General features: G+C 42.8%; 1 protein-coding gene across 3 annotated transcripts in view; it reads left to right on the forward strand.

Annotated features, from left to right (window-relative positions):
• The first annotated feature begins 13,510 nt into the window (after positions 1-13,510).
• HELZ (helicase with zinc finger) overlaps positions 13,511-15,901 on the forward strand; it is a 113,034-nt gene continuing 110,643 nt past the window's right edge. For 2 of the 3 annotated variants that reach the window (XM_028713038.2, XM_077924025.1), the window contains exon 1: positions 13,511-13,611. The gene's annotated coding sequence lies outside the window, so the exon portion shown is untranslated. The remainder of the gene's footprint in view (positions 13,612-15,901) is intronic. The other variant, XM_028713032.2, reaches the window with a different exon arrangement.

The raw sequence follows: 15,901 nt of genomic DNA on the forward strand, positions 1-15,901 counted from the left end.
GATGCCTTGAAGAAGTGCAGAAACCAGGAGTTGTGCCTTTGGTATGCACATTTAATATAAAGGACCATTTCTCTTTACTTAATGAGCTAATATTTGAAAAAAAGTACACACTCTGCCCTCTTGATAAAATTATCACATTCTCCTTAAAAGAGACTAAAGCATATGGAAATTAAAAAAAAGAACGCTGTGCTGTCAATAAAAAGGCTTTGCGATCCTTTCATACCTCAAAACCTCCTAAATAATAATTAAAAAACTCTTTTAATTAAGGCTATGTGTGTTCTCACTTTGAGTAAATTGGCAATGGAGCCAAGGCTTTTAAACGGCCGCCAAGATCAGCCTTGCTCTGAACACTCACTTATAATTTTACTGCCCTAAACTGATAAAAGGGAACAAGTTTCAACACTGCAGTTACCCTGAAGCACTCTTTTCTTCATCATCCAGGACTTTAAAGAGTTCAGTTTCATTCCTTTGAAAGATCATGATGCTATCCGTTCTATGTTAACTCCCTCCAGCTTCCCATCTCCCCCCCCATGCCAGAGATGATTTATCATGCCGCTCTATATAGCAAGGTGTTTTGTACTGAATGTCTGTATTTTAAAGTTTGTTGCATCTATTATTTGATGCACAGGACATAATAGTCCACCTGGATCGGTCCAGAATTCCGTTCCTCTACAATGGCCAACCTTTTCCAGAAAGCCAACACACCTTTTCCAGAAAGCCCTGAAGGCAATAACCTTTCCTGCTGTTGCTCCTCAGGACTGCTGGTCCTGGAGATTTTGGATATCGCACACATGGCAAGTGGCTGCTGGTGACAGACTGTCATCCCCCATTAAAAGCCACTTAAATGAGTAGCTCTCACTCCATCTTGCTGTTGCAAATTTCAGACAATTATGTGTTGCCCTTTATGCATCTTTTCTAGTTCTAAAATGCTCCCCACAATCCTGGTTTTTGTTGTTGTTTTTAGATGTGAACCTAGCTTCAAATTCCTAATCAGCCACAAACTTTACTGGTTGACATTGGAACAATCGTTTTTTTCTCAGACTAGCCTAGCTCAGAGGCTTGGTGTGAGAATACATGTTCATCCCTTGATTCATTCCTTATTCCAGTTATATCCAGCCTTTTCTCCAGGCGGCTCATTGTGATATACACTGTGCCTTCTGCACCATGTTATCCCTCTCAACAACCCTGTGAGGTAGGCCAGGCTGGGAGTTGTTGAGTGGACCAAGATCACCCAGTGAGCTTCACGGCTGCATGGAAATTTGAACTTTTGTTTCCCCAGTCCTTGTGCCATGCTCCACTCACTACATCGCAGTGGCAGAGCTAAATTAACTTCAGTAACATTCCCTGCAATACTTTACCATAAATCCACAATTTTCTCCTGTTGAGCAATCTGTACTGATTTGTTGTTTCATTGCTGCTTTTAATTATGTTTTAATTAATGCTTTTAACCTAGTGGTCCCGGGCCCTAAGGAAGTTAGATTAGCTTCACCCAGAGCCAGGGCCTTTTCAACACTGGCTCCGGCCTGGTGGAATGCTCTGCCTCATGAGACCAGGGCCCTGCAGGATCTGATTTCTTTCTGCAGGGCCTGTAAGACAGAGTTGTTCCACCTGGCCTTTGGCCTGGAGCCAATTTGATTCCCTCCCTCCCTTTCTTTTTTCCTTTCCTTCTCCTCCTGCGATGAGGCTACATTTTAATATTTTAATGTTTCAATATTTTAATGTATTTTAATTTTGTTTTTAAGTTGTAATCATTCAACTTGTTTTTATTATTGCTTGTAAGCCGCTCTGAGCCCGGCCTTGGCTGGGGAGGGCGGGGTATAAAGAAAAATTATTATTATTGGTGATTTTCTTTTCTTTTATGAAAGTGCAGATTATAAATATGCGAATAAAAATAAATAACCAAATACTACCTATAGCTCTTTGGGGGAAAGATTGGGATAAATAGGAAATGACGAATAAGCATGCTTAGCATTGCAGCCATTGGGATAGCCTAGCCCTTCGAAAGCAGTGTTTCCCCCCAAACGTTTTGAACTTTGGCCCCACTTCTGAGTTTGCTTTACTTTGCGGTTCCTGTAATCCCAAAATCTGTTGTACGGGTGACTGTGCAGAGATTATCATTTGCAGCTGTATGCAGGGTTCTTTGGACTGGTGTGAGAATATTTATACAACAGTGGCAGCAGCAGAATAAAATAAATGAAAATCTCTGCCCTCCACGCCAAGAATGATTAGTGTTTTATTTTATTTTATTTATTTTAAATATTTGTTTATTTTTTGAAATTTTTAACAATCATCCACACTAATCAGACTTTCCAATAAAAAATACAGAGTTTGACTTCCGTCCCCCCTTCTGTAGTTTCTTATGTTTTCATTTTCATTACTGCATCTCCCACTTAATTCCAGTTATTAATTATTCCCTATGTTTTCCTTAATAAATACATTTAACCGCTTGCTTTAAATTAATTTTGCTAATGAATTTAGCTGTTTACAATGATTTTCCAAATAAGTAAGTAAAGTAAAATAAAATTTTATTTATACCCTGTCCTCCCCGGCCAAGACCGGGCTAAAGGGGGCTAACATCAAATATCAAATACATTAAAACACAATCAAACAATTGATTAAAATGTAGCTTAAAAATTAGAATCAGGATAAAATTAAAGGACTGCCCACGAATTACAACCATAGGGGTCGGGAACCTCAAGTTTTCACCAGGGTAAGCTACAGATCTTCCCCATTCTTTGTTAAAAGTTCTTTCTTCTTGGTTTCTTACTCTTCCACTAAGTTTTGCCATTTCAGCATTGAACCCTTAACCTGCAAACCTTTGTTTCTAGAAGGAAGAAAAACTCCTGAATACTACACACACACACACACACACACACACACACACACACACACCCCAACCACTAGGTTTTGGTCCAAGTTGTTAACAGTTTCTATTCACTTTTTACCTACCGATGAACTAAAATTTAATTTCCAGCTTTGCAAACATATTCTCTCTGTTTATTTTCTATGACTTCTACAGGACCTGCGTGTTCTGAATAGGCAGATCTGAGTAACTGCGAGATCAGGAACTAACCATTTTTGTTTCTCTGTTACAAGAGCCCACAGGACAACTTGAAAATCTGTTCAGCACTTCGCAGAAGCTAATCTAATTCAAGGCAGCACAACAATTCGTGGAATCCATTTGAAGCCTGTTTCAGTCTGCATATGTTTGGGCTTTAATATTATGCCAGCTCCCACCCGCCCCAACATTTTCTCCTCCGCACTGCCGCCTAATTTTGCTTAATATCCGGCCTGATTCAGAGCTCTTAAAAGCTTGTTCATTATGTTTGTTTGGTTAGTCCTAATAGATAGGTCACATTGCCCTACTGTGTATCTTGACTTTGCAAAGCAGGATTGGGTAACCTTGAATCCTCCTTATTTTGCTGAATTCCTGTCAGTCCTAGCAGGCATGGCCCAACTATCAGGGATGATGTGAGTTTTAGATCAGCAACGTCTGGAGGGCCAAAGGTTTCCCCAAAATGTGATATGTAGGGATAACATGTGTACAGTGGTACCTCAGGTTACATACGCTTCAGGTTACAGACTCCGCTCACCCAGAAATAGTGCTTCAGGTTAAGAACTTTGCTTCAGGATGAGAACAGAAATCGTGCTCCGGCGGCGCGGCAGCAGCAGGAGGCCCCATTAGCTAAAGTGGTGCTTCAGGTTAAGAACAGTTTCAGGTTAAGTAGGGACCTCCGGAACGAATTAAGTACTTAACCCGAGGTACCTCTGTATTTTCAGGGTCTTGCATAAAACGAGCAACATTAGTTCCCAAACATTTTACAAAAGTTGGGGCATTCCACCCCTTTGCCTCTCCTCAAAGACTCCTCTTCCACCTCCTTTAACTGTGTGTCCTGTCGCTACCTCAAGCCTCACAATACAGTGGTACCTCGGGTTATGTATGCTTCAGGTTACATACGCTTCAGGTTACAGACTCCGCTAACCCAGAAATATTACCTCGGGTTAAGAACTTTGCTTCAGGAAGGGAACAGAAATCGTGCTCCGTCGGTGCAGCGGCAGCGGGAGGCCCCATTAGCTGAAGTGGTGCTTCAGGTTAAGAACACTTTCCGGTTAAAAATGGACCTCCGGAGCGAATTAAGTACTTAACCCGAGGTACCACTGCATAGTGATACAAGTAGGTTGTCAAATATTTTGAGCAGTGCCGGATACATATAAGCTAAACAAGCTATAGCTTAGGGACCCACTCTCTTGGGGGACCCCCCCCCCCCAAAAAAAAATTAAAGGGCAAAAACCTGATGTACGTTTCCAAAATATAAGATAAAAAAATAAAAATAAAACCTACATACAGCAACAGTGTTTTGTGTTGTGTAGGCTTCTGTGATGTAAGTAGTGGGCCCCGCCTGCTAGCCTGCTCCCTCAAATATCATTGGTTTGCTCATTTCTATATATAGGGTGCCTACATTCTTTAGATACCCATTAGCTCCATAAATTACCATATAGCATATATTCAACACACACACACACACACACAAAAACCAGTGACAGTTTGTTATTGACAAAGGATAGGTGGTGGTTGTGTTAGAGAGCTAATGCATACCTTTTCTTTCAGGTGTTCTGTGATGCATTTTCTCCTGCTGTGAAAATTTCAAGTGACATCTGTAGAATAGTAGTACAGTGGTACCTTGGGTTACAGACGCTTCAGGTTACAGACTGCGCTAACCCAGAAACAGTACCTCGGGTTAAGAACTTTGCTTCAGGATGAGAACATAAATTTCGTGGCAGCAGCGGGAGGCCCCATTAGCTAAAATGGTACCTCAGGTTAAGAACAGTTTCAGGTTAAGAACGGACCTCAGGAACTAATTAAGTTCTTAACCCGAGGTACCAATGTAATAGCAAATTGCAGCGTTGTGCTTCTCCATAGCAAATAATTGCAGGGCTCCATTGAAGTTTACTGGCTCTTACACACTTGGGAGAACGCACCTTCCCCCTGTGGCTTTGTCATGTCTGAGACTTTGCCTTGCTATCGACAGCACAGAGATAAAGAGCAGCAATCTTGGCGCCTAGAACACCCTTCCCCCTAATACTTTGGATGGACGAGGTCTCCTTTAGACACTTTAAAAAATAAACAAATTAAACGACAGTAGCAGTGACTGGGGAAGGGAAAGAAGTTGAAGCTCCTGAGCCCTTTACTGTAGACCACTTGGAATATGAAATGGCACAGGCTTGAGGGAGTGTTTTAATGTACTGTATTTTATACTCAAATTACCAGCTGTTGGAAACCTCAGGAGGAGAGATTAAGTATATTTATAGAAGGAATCTTTTATTAAGATATTGTATTTTCCTTTTGATAAACGTACTTATAAAATACTCAATCATTTCTAATAAATTTGTATATAACTGGAATAACAGAAAAAAGGTTAATAAACATAAAAAAATACCTATGGGCTCAAGTATACTCTGTGTTAGATTATAGCCCATAGAAATAAGAAGCATATTCTGAATGTTAACATTTTAATTGAAAATGCTTATTCGACTTCATTTCTCATTAGACATGTTTAACTTAAAATACTTTTTAGAATGTCTGGTTCTGCATTTCTAAATGCAGTTAACATCAGATCGTCAAACTATATATATCTAAAATGATTCCAGTGACTTCAGCATTTTGAAGACTGCAATTAGCAGACACTGTGCTTTCCCTCACTGGTGTAGGATTTACTATTTTCTTTTTGATATAACAAGGGACTGCTATAAGCACGAGATCTTAAAGTGTACAAATAACAACCTTGAAAAGCTTAAGATGCTGATCATGCAAAAACCAGAGTTCAAATGGGACTGGGCATAAACTGCTGGTCCTGTGACTTCTGGGTGCTTTTGGTCGATGGGAAAGGTGCTTACATGAAAATAAAAGATCTGGGTAAGTTTGAAGATACCTGGCAGGGCTTCTTTGACTTTTCTGGGGATTGAGAAGGTGTGTGGAACCAAATGATTATCTGGCACAGCTGCTGAAGAATACAGTATTAGAAAATATCACATACAAACCCACCCACCCTCTTTCAGCCAAGTTGTCTCTTGGACATGTCAACAGAACATCTCACTGTAACAGAATGGTTAAAAAAGAATTGCCCAGCTTACCAAACTTAAATATCCTTTTAGTGCAAGTTAACATACACATGGGACGCGGTGACACTGTGGGTTAAACCACAGAGCCTAGGGCTTGCCGATCAGAAGGTCGGTGGTTCAAAACCCCGCGACGGGGTGAGCTCCCGTTGCTCGGTCCCTGCTCCTGCCAACCTAGCAGTTCAAAAGCACGTCAAAGTGCAAGTAGATAAATAGGTACCACTCCGTTTCTGTGCACTGCTCTGGTTCGCCAGAAGTGGCTTAGTCATGCTGGCCACATGACCCGGAAGCTGTATGCCGGGTCCCTCGGCCAATAAACTGAGATGAGCACCGCAACCCCAGAGTCGGTCACGACTGGACCTAATGGTCAGGGGTTCCTTTACCTTTTAACATACACTTATTAAATATAAACAAGGAAAAAGGGTATTTAAAAACCATTGGAACAGGGACCCACACTGGCTTGCACCATCTTCAAACTTTTGGCGAGGCTATAAAACTGACGCTTTGCGGACTGTTAAAGTGAGAGAGGAAGAATTAATAAATCTTTTGAAAATAATTGCTGTCCAAGAAGTTGCAGTGGATAACAGCTTTACAACCATCAAAGTCTACAGCATTCTTTATTAATGTGCCCGTTTCATAATTAAATGTTATGTCCCAATCTGTAACCACTGCACTCAAGCCCCGAGCTCCAGATAAATCAATAGGATTTATTGAAATGGAGCAGTTTGAGGATGGTAGCCAAGGAGTGTGCCTGACCTTACATGCTCACATCTCAATCCCAAACACATTTAGTTCAAATAAAATCACATTGATTTAAATTGTACTAGATAAGGGTCCTTGAAGATTCCAGCCTTTGGTTGGTTCATTTACATTTATTTAAACTCAGGCCTTTGTTAATGACCACTGTATCTGAATCCGCCATTCTAAATCTGGTGGGGTCATATACTTAGCTTGGTGATAGAGTAAAGCAAACTGATCTAAGCTTAACCGAGGAAATATAACCATGCCCGAGTTCTTAAAGCAGGACTAGGGAAGCTGTGGCACCACCAGGGTCTGTTGGACTACAACTCCCATCATATGCAGCCATTGGCCATGCTGGCTGGGGCTGATGGGAGCTGCAGTCTGAGAACTTCAGGACAGTCACAGGTTCTCAACCCCTACTCTTAGTGAGCCACTGCCACTAACCTTCTGATCAGCAAGGCCTATGCTCTGTGGTTTAACCCACAGCGCCACCCGTGTCCCTTAAAAGGTTGGATAGAAAGTAGCAATTGATGGTTAGCGAGGAAATATGGCCACATACAAGAGTGAACAGCATGTAAACTGTGGTTTAACCCACAGCGCCACCCACGTCCCTTTTTCATGCTGTACCCCTCCCGTATTTTTTACTGGTCTAGATAGCTTAGCAGTTGCACTTGGAATACTGCAGCTATGTGTATAAATGAACTGTAGAAGCAACAAGCACAACTGCAGTGTGCCATCACCCCAATGAGAGTTCCCACTACTGAGGAACTGATAACATCCTCGCTGCCAGAGTGAAACCTGACACCCTAGTTCTAGAGGAGAGTGTATATTCCCTAACCACTGTTGGGTGACTCCAAAGGGAATTGTCCCTTAGGGGATATGGTGGCAACCTATATGATTTATTCTTAGGAGAAAGGAAGGCAGAACAGAATGGAGGGCAACTTGTCTCAGGAGTCAAAGGTCCCAGGTGAAAGCTGTGAGTGAGAGCAAGAGCAAGTGAGCGCTGAGTGTAAATCAGCGCTTATGTCCAGAATGATGATTCTTCAACATCAACTTTGTTGAACTGGTTGTGTTGTTCGGATGCCTGATTATAGTCTTCCAAAGCGACTACTCTATTCCAAACTTTAAAAGGGAAGCACAATGTTGGTGGTCAACAAAAGAGGTTTGAAGACCCTCTCAAGGCAAATCTAAAATAATGTACAGTGGTACCTTGGTTCTTGAACGGCTTAGATGTCAAACAAATCGGCTCCCAAATGCTGCAAACCCGGAAGTAGGTGTTCTGGTTTGCGAATGTTTTTCGGAAGCTGAATGTCTGACGTGGCTTCCGCTTGAAGCTCCTGCAGCCAATCGGAAGCTGTGCCTTGGTTTTTGAATGGTTTCGGGAGACAAACAAAATCCCGGAATGGATTAAGTTTGAGAACCAAGGTACCACTGTACAATGGTACCTCGAGTTAATAACTTAATTCGTTCTGGAGGTCCATTCTTAACCTGAAACTGTTCTTAACCTGAGGTACCACTTTAGCTAATGGGGCCTCCCACTGCCGCTGTGCCACCGCAACGCGATTTCTGTTCTCATCCTGAAGCAAAGTTCTTAACCCGAGGTACTATTTATGGGTTAGCGGAGTCTGTAACCTGAAGCGTCTGTAACCTGAGGTACCACTGTAGTATAAACACCAACAACTGGGAATCACTGGCCTGCGAGTGCTCCAATTAGAAAACAGCCTTTACCAAAGGTGTAATGGGCTTAAAAGATGCTTGAACTCAGGACAAAAGGGAGAAACATGCTAAGAGGGCAAACCCTCACTGTGATTGACTTCTGCCTGGAAACCTATGTCCCCACTGCGGAAGGATGTGTGGATCCAGAATTGGCCTCAACAGTCACTTACGGACTCACTGTTAAAACTGTGTTCATGAAAGACAATCTTACTCGGCTATGAGTGGTCGCCAAAGAAGAAAGAATGTCCACAGTGAGTTATTTAATTAATTGCATTGACAAGTAATCAGACACTGAATTTATGCCTCTGTTTTAAGTTATCCCAGTCACAAAATTTGGATTTTCAGAACCATAGCTGTCAACCTCCCATTTTTTTGCAGGAAATTCCCTTATTCCAGCACTGCTTCCCGCTGCTATCCCGGATTGTTAGATATCCCATAGACTGTCCCTGGGACAGGTGAGGCTGCTGATCCCTTATTTTCAAATCTGAAAGTTGACAGTTATGTTCAGAACTGGAAGGGGGGGTTATAGAAAGGAAAAGAAATTAGCATAGTCTTTACCTTTACTATCAGAGTTGCATAGCAGGGTGGGGAAAAAATGAATGGTCTGAGACTGCAGTTGAGAATGGGACTGGAGAAGAGCAGAGCAAGATTCCTGTTGGGAAGGGTCACTATGCTTGTTTTGCATGCATTCAAGTTCTAATGGAATTAGGTGTACTTTTTGCATTTTATTTCCTTCTGACCACGTTGCTTACACCCCCAAGATGCATATATATCTGGATGTATATTTGCGTGCAACTGAGGATAAGACCTGAAGAAGTGCCACAGTATGTGTGCTAGTCTTTAAGATGCTATGAGGTTCTTTGTTCTTCGTGTTGCATTGCAAACTAACAGTGGTATTTACCCCTCTGCAAGATATATAAGGAAGAAGCGTGAGAAGGGGTGAAAGACTACTGCCTCCATAGACCGTAAGGAAAGGTGGGGATAAGAGGTGTGGGGGGGAAGGAAGGAAAGTAAAAGAAGGATAATGATAAATAAACAGGAATGTAGCAAAAGGTTGGTTATAAAGTAGCAAATGATGGTCAAAGAGGAAATATGGCCACATACAAGAGTGAACAGCATGTAAACTGTATATTTGCAACAATGTGGTTGATTTTATTGTTTTGTTCACCTGCACTCCCGCCTGCATTGTAGAATTGTATATGAACAAAAACATTTACTTTGAAACTGATTAGGAAATGGACCCCAATGGCATTTTTGCACAGGTCAGTCACGAGCTCACATGATTTAAACAACTGCCTTTATCTCAGCAGCACATTAAGGCTGCCATCCTATACCCAGTTATCTGGAAGCAAGCCTGACTGAACTCAGTGTAACTTACTTCTGAATGGACAGATAGAGGGTTGTACTGTAATTGTGCATTGATTGCCGAAACGAGCAATGCAGCCATTAGATATGCTGGTAGAGTCAGTTATTCAAAGGTTGGTGTAGCTTTGAAAATGTGCCTGGTGTTTGAATTGTTCAACGTTATGCTGGTTTCAGAGGTAACCCCCCTCCTTTAAAAAAATTTTTTTAAAAATTATGTGTTTCACTTCTGAAAGACTGCAGTCTGGTCTTATGAAGATTTACTCAAAAGGAAAACAAGCAAATTTAATGGAATGTGTTGGGACAACACCTCCCCCCTTTCCTTGGTTATATTATTATAGCTGAGAAGTAAAGCCCAAGTGAGTTATATCCTGTTATATCCTTTAAAAACGCACTGATAGTTGACACTCTCCACTGCATGGCTTTGTAGCCGAAGCCAACTTTGGAGTTAAATCGAAAATATGCAAGAAATTGTTATTCATCCATGGCAAGTTGAAGAATGGCTACAGGTAACTCTTTCAAGTCAAATCCACACCACACATTTGTTTAATTATTAAATTTATACCCTATCTTCCTCCCAAAGGAGTCCAGGATGGTAAACATTTAAAAACATTTCCAGATGCAGACTGGGAGAAAAACAATAAACTTAGCTTGTTGGGAAAGCATCTAAATCACATGGTTCCCCCCCCCCCCAAAGCTGTATTTTACCTCCTGCAGAGCTACAATTCCCAGCACCCTTGATGAACTAAAGTTCCCAGGATTCTCTAGGGGAAGTCATGTGATTTAAATGTATGGTGTTGATGTGACCAAGACAGTAAAACAGTAGTGATATTAGGCTGTGTGAGTTAAATCGGATGGCTCATTCAGTAGAGCATGTGATTCTTAATCTAAGGGTTGTGGGTTTGAACCCCACGTTGGTGAAAATTCCCTGCATTGCAGGGGGTTGGACTAGATGACCCTATTGGTCCCTTCCAACTCTACAATTCTATGATTTTTATCACTCTGCTTTAAACACCATCAGCTATAACTACTACAAATCATGTTCTGTACATTTTATGGAAAATGTCTCTAATGTTTATATAGAATTTTAACTACTCCTGTGCAACCTAGTTGAATCCAATTAATAACTAATTATGTGCACAAAGCACAGCATTTTACTAGGGCTGACCAAATTGTCGCAGCAGGATATTTAATGTTGGAAATAATAAATAAATCTTGTACGTGCTGCCAAAACGGAAACAACCTTCTGATTTTTGTCAGTTATGTACTGTATGTGACCCACAGACCAAGATTTGTTCTTTCTCGAGACTGTGGACTGCCTTTAACTCCACAATGCTGCTTATGGGATGGGAGTGGCACAAGTCAACCATTTCATGTTTTCTGCCCTCTCTTTCTCACAAAAAAACCCAAATTTTTTAAAAATAAAAAGGATCTCCTGCAAAACAAACAAACAAAACCAGCCAGCTTTGGGGTCAGTAACCCCACTTATTTGCACCATACCATGTGAACCGCTTAGGTGGTGCTCTGGTCTAAACCACAGAGCCTAGGTGAGCTCCCATCGCTCTGTCCCTGCTCCTGGCAACCTAGCAATTCGAAAGCACGTCATGTGCAAGTAGATAAATAGGTACCGCTCCGGCGGGAAGGTAAACGGCGTTTCCGTGCGCTGCTCTGGTTCGCCAGAAGTGGCTTTGTCATGCTGGCCCCATGACCTGGAAGCTGTCTGTGGACAAACACCGGCTTCCTCTGCCTATAGAGCGAGATGAGCGCCGCAACCCCAGAGTCGGTCACGACTGGACCTAACGGTCAGGTGTACCTTTACCTTTTTAATTTCACTTATTTGAACCATACCATGTGAACTGCTTAGAGATTTTTTCTTTAAAATATAAAGCAGTATAGAAATGATGATGATGATGATGATAATATTTTTTTTAAAAAACAACCATCTTGCCTTCCACTCCCACCTCACCACTTCGCCCCCCCCCCCACATGGCTGAGTAAGCAACACGGATCCCCAGTGTGTGGTGTTTGTACTGTACGTGTGGTCTTGGGGTCTAAACCACTGAGCCTCTTGGGCTTGCCAATTTGAAGGTCAGCAGTTGGGGTGAGCTCTAATTGCTCTGTCCCAGCTCCTGCCAACGTAGCAGTTTGGAAGCACACCAGCACAAGTAGATAAATAGTGGGAAGGTAAACAGTGTTTCCATGAGCTCTGATTTCTGTCACAGTGTCCCGTTGCGCCAGAAGCGGTTTAATCATGCTGGTCACCTGACCCAGGAAGCTGTCTGTGGACAAACGCTGGCTCCCTTGGCCTGAAAGCCAGATGAGCGCTGCAACCCCATAGTCACCTTTGGCTGGACTTAACTGTCCAGGGGTCTTTTATCTTTTTTACCTTTACTTTTACCCCCACACGAGCACGACCCTCCTCCTGCTTGCTTCACTTTTCTTTGCACCATACCATGTAAACCGCTTTGAGATTTTTTTTTCTTTAAAGTATAAAGCAGTATAGAAATTATGATCATGATAATCAGGGCTTTTTATTTCAGCCAGAACTCTCTGGGCCATTCTAAGAGAACGAGAGAGGTGTTTGTGGTGAGTTCCTGCACCTCTTTTTCTAGAAAAATGGCACAAGTAACAACAACAACAGCAACAACAGTAATAATGATAAGAATAATAAATAAAATAATGATCATTATAGTAATAATAATATTTTTTAAATGATAATAATAATAATATAACAATGATAATGATAATAATAAAAAAATTAAATGATGATGATAATAATAATATAACCAAGAGAATAATGATAATGATAGTAATAATAATAATTAAAAAAGGATGTTCAGTGTTTTTTTCTGGGGGGACGCAGTGGTACGCCTACCCCTAATCATTTTGTGAATCTTTGTACTTTTGTCCATTTCCTGTACAGTGATACCTCGGGTTAAGTACTTAATTCGTTCTGGAGGTCCAAACTTAACCTGAAACTGTTCTTAACCTGAAGCACCACTTTAGCTAATGGGGCCTCCTGCTGCTGCTGCCGCCGCACCACAATTTCGCGATTTCTGTTCTCATCCTGAGGTAAAATTCTTAACCTGAGGTACTATTTCTGGGTTAGCAGAGTCTGTAACCTGAAGCGTCTGCAACCCAAGGTACCACTGTATTTATTTTCCCCGATTTGAACTATAAAATGGTGATTTCCTTGAGTCAAAATGAGAGTTCCCCTAAACATCTTTTTAGGGGGAAAAGCACTGATGATGAGGATGATGATAACAACAACAACAACAACAACAACAACAACAACAACAACAACAACAACAACAACAACAACAACATAACATTGATAATGATAATAATACCGGTCACCTTGCCTGCCTCCCCATCAAATGCCTCTCCCTCTTTCCTCACCCCCCTCCCCTTATGGCTGAGCAAGCAATTCTGCAGAAGCACGACCTTCCCCCTTCTTGCTTAACTTTTTTCCGCCGTGAGGCGTGTGTGTGTGAGCGAGAGGGGGGTGGGAAGGACGAGGCTGAGGGAAGAAGAGAGCTCCCCCCCCCCCGCTCTCTTTCCTTTCCTTCCTTCCTTCCCTCCCTCTCCTCTTCCCCCCTCCCTCCCTCCTTCCCCACAATGCCCTGCGAGGACGTTGACAAGTGGATCCAAGATGGCGTAGAAAAGCAATGACAGGTAAGCCGGGACTTCCCCGTTCCCTCTCGGGGAGGGCGAAGGGCGAGGAGGGGGGCGTGGGCCGGCCGAGGGGCTCGGCGGGGCCCCGGGGCTCGGGGCGGGGTCCTCCGGGGTCGGGGGTCGGGCTGGAGCGAGGAGGCCGGAGGCCGAGCGGGGCCGGCGGGAGAGAGAGGGCCCTGGGGGCGCGGAGGGGCCTGCGGGAGCCCGGCAGCTCGGGGGCTGGTTCCCCCTCGGGGGTCCCAGTTGCCTCAGGGCGGGGGCGAGGGGCGAGGCGGGCCGCGGGTTCGAGCCCCGGCTGCTCCGGGGGAAGCGGGACCTTCGAGCTGCGGAACCCAGAGCCACACACCGATGGGTGGGGTGCGTGTTGGCGGGCGGGCGCGTGTTTTGGCGGATCTTTTTCTTTTCCCAACAGCGAAAAGGGGGGCATTTCAGGCCGGCGAACGTGGAAGCTTTTATTTAAAGGGCGGGGGTAGTTTTTAAAAAATCAAAACACAAAAAATCCAACACGCAACTCTTCAGGTTCGCGGGGACCCAAGGGCTCAACTAGACGGGCCAAGAAAAAGCGGTTTATACGCGCGGTATATGCGCGATATAATAACCTCGCGGCGCCAGGTAGCGCTGCCGAGCAACGTTGTCCTCCGCCCGTTTTCCCTGTTTAAATGGACGGCGCTCCAAAGTGCGGGGTGGGGTGGGGGGTCTGGATCCAGCCCGGGGCTTTGTAGAGCTGAGCAGGGAGGACAAGGACTCCAGGATTTGAACGGGAGGCTTCCCCTCCTATCGACACTCCCCCCCCCCCCACTCTCCGCCCCTCCATGATCGAAGTTGGAAATAAATACTAGATTAAAAGAAAGAAAGAAGAGCGACCCCTTCAACCTCTCGTGCGTTTCGGAGATGGTTGGGACGGGCAATGGTGAAATCGGAGATTGGGGTGGAAGGGAAATCGGTTCTTTTGTAAGCAGGCAAAAGGTGGGTGCCTGGAAAAGTAATGGCGTGGCAAGCCAGCGCAGGCCGTGCTTAGATCAATGGCGTTGGGAGTACGGGAAAGTTGTGACCTTGCACCCTTTCCTAAGTGAAAATGTCGATGGAAGCAAGGGAGATTTTCAAATGGAAAAAAGGTCTATGTCACAGAGGCTTGCTTTTCTGTGGTGGTTCAAATACTGTTAATTTTTAGCATTTTGATACACCTTAAGCTAAGGCAGGGTACTTTTTTGTTTTGCAACACCCCTCCCCTTTGCAACTAGACTTGCTTGCACAAAAGTTGATGGCCAGTATTAGTTGTACTAGTTGTACTTGGAATAGGCCCATTGAAATCAAGTGAGTTTTAAGTCAGTTATTTTAAAGAGTCTGCTCTGAGTATGATGAACATAGGATGTTGCCCCAGAGAACTAAGCTTTGTGAAATACAATGTTAAAAAACAACAACCTTGATTGTAACTTCCTGGGTTGGGATAGCTTATGGAAAGGAATTTTCTTTCCAGTGGAAGCTATATTTTGGGCTCAAGGCCTGCTAGGATTTACTACATAGTTTAGCCACCAGAAATAACAGAATGCTGTTCAGGCTTGGAACTCAAAACAACTTCACAGTTATGTGTGACTGAAATTAAGGATATGTTGGTGAAATAGTTGAAGCAAGGAGGGAATATGCTTGTGAGTGTAGTGCAAACTGGGAAAAAAGGCTTTTTGAGTAACTTGGCTGAAGCCACACCTGAGAAACAGCCTAAAAAGTTAGAATTACTATTTCAGTACAGTATTAAAAGTAACTTTGACTGAATATTAGAGTGATATTATTTGCAGGGTCAAATATGCTGTGATCACAAATGCTGTGAAAGAGGCTCTTCACTTTATAAGGGGTGCAATTCAGCACACACTTTCAAGGAAGTAAGTCCCTTTGAATTCAGTGATCTTCTTAGTAGAAAGGTATAAAATTTGAATGTCCATGTAGTTTGTGGAAATAAACCTTATAATTTGAGGAGAAGCCCCAAACCATAGCAGTTATTTTGTGTATATTTTATTCTACTATTATTCATTTAGTAAAAGTGCAGCTTATTTATTTCATAAAATTTATTCGCTGCATGACTGTTAAAAAACAAACCTCAAAGCAGTTTACAAATTTTGAGACGTGGTTGTGTAGCAGCTGGCTTTTATTGTAAGATACATACAAGCAACATTTTCTCTCTCCCAGGTCCAGAATCTTGTATTGTAAATGGTAAACATAATTTCTAGTGGATAAATGATTTTTTTTTTAAGTTAAGCACTTTTAGAGCTGGAATATAGCAAAGACTGAAAAAAAT

The sequence above is a fragment of the Podarcis muralis genome, chromosome 2 (genome assembly GCF_964188315.1).
Source record: "Podarcis muralis chromosome 2, rPodMur119.hap1.1, whole genome shotgun sequence".
In the NCBI taxonomy this organism is placed as follows: domain Eukaryota; kingdom Metazoa; phylum Chordata; class Lepidosauria; order Squamata; family Lacertidae; genus Podarcis; species Podarcis muralis.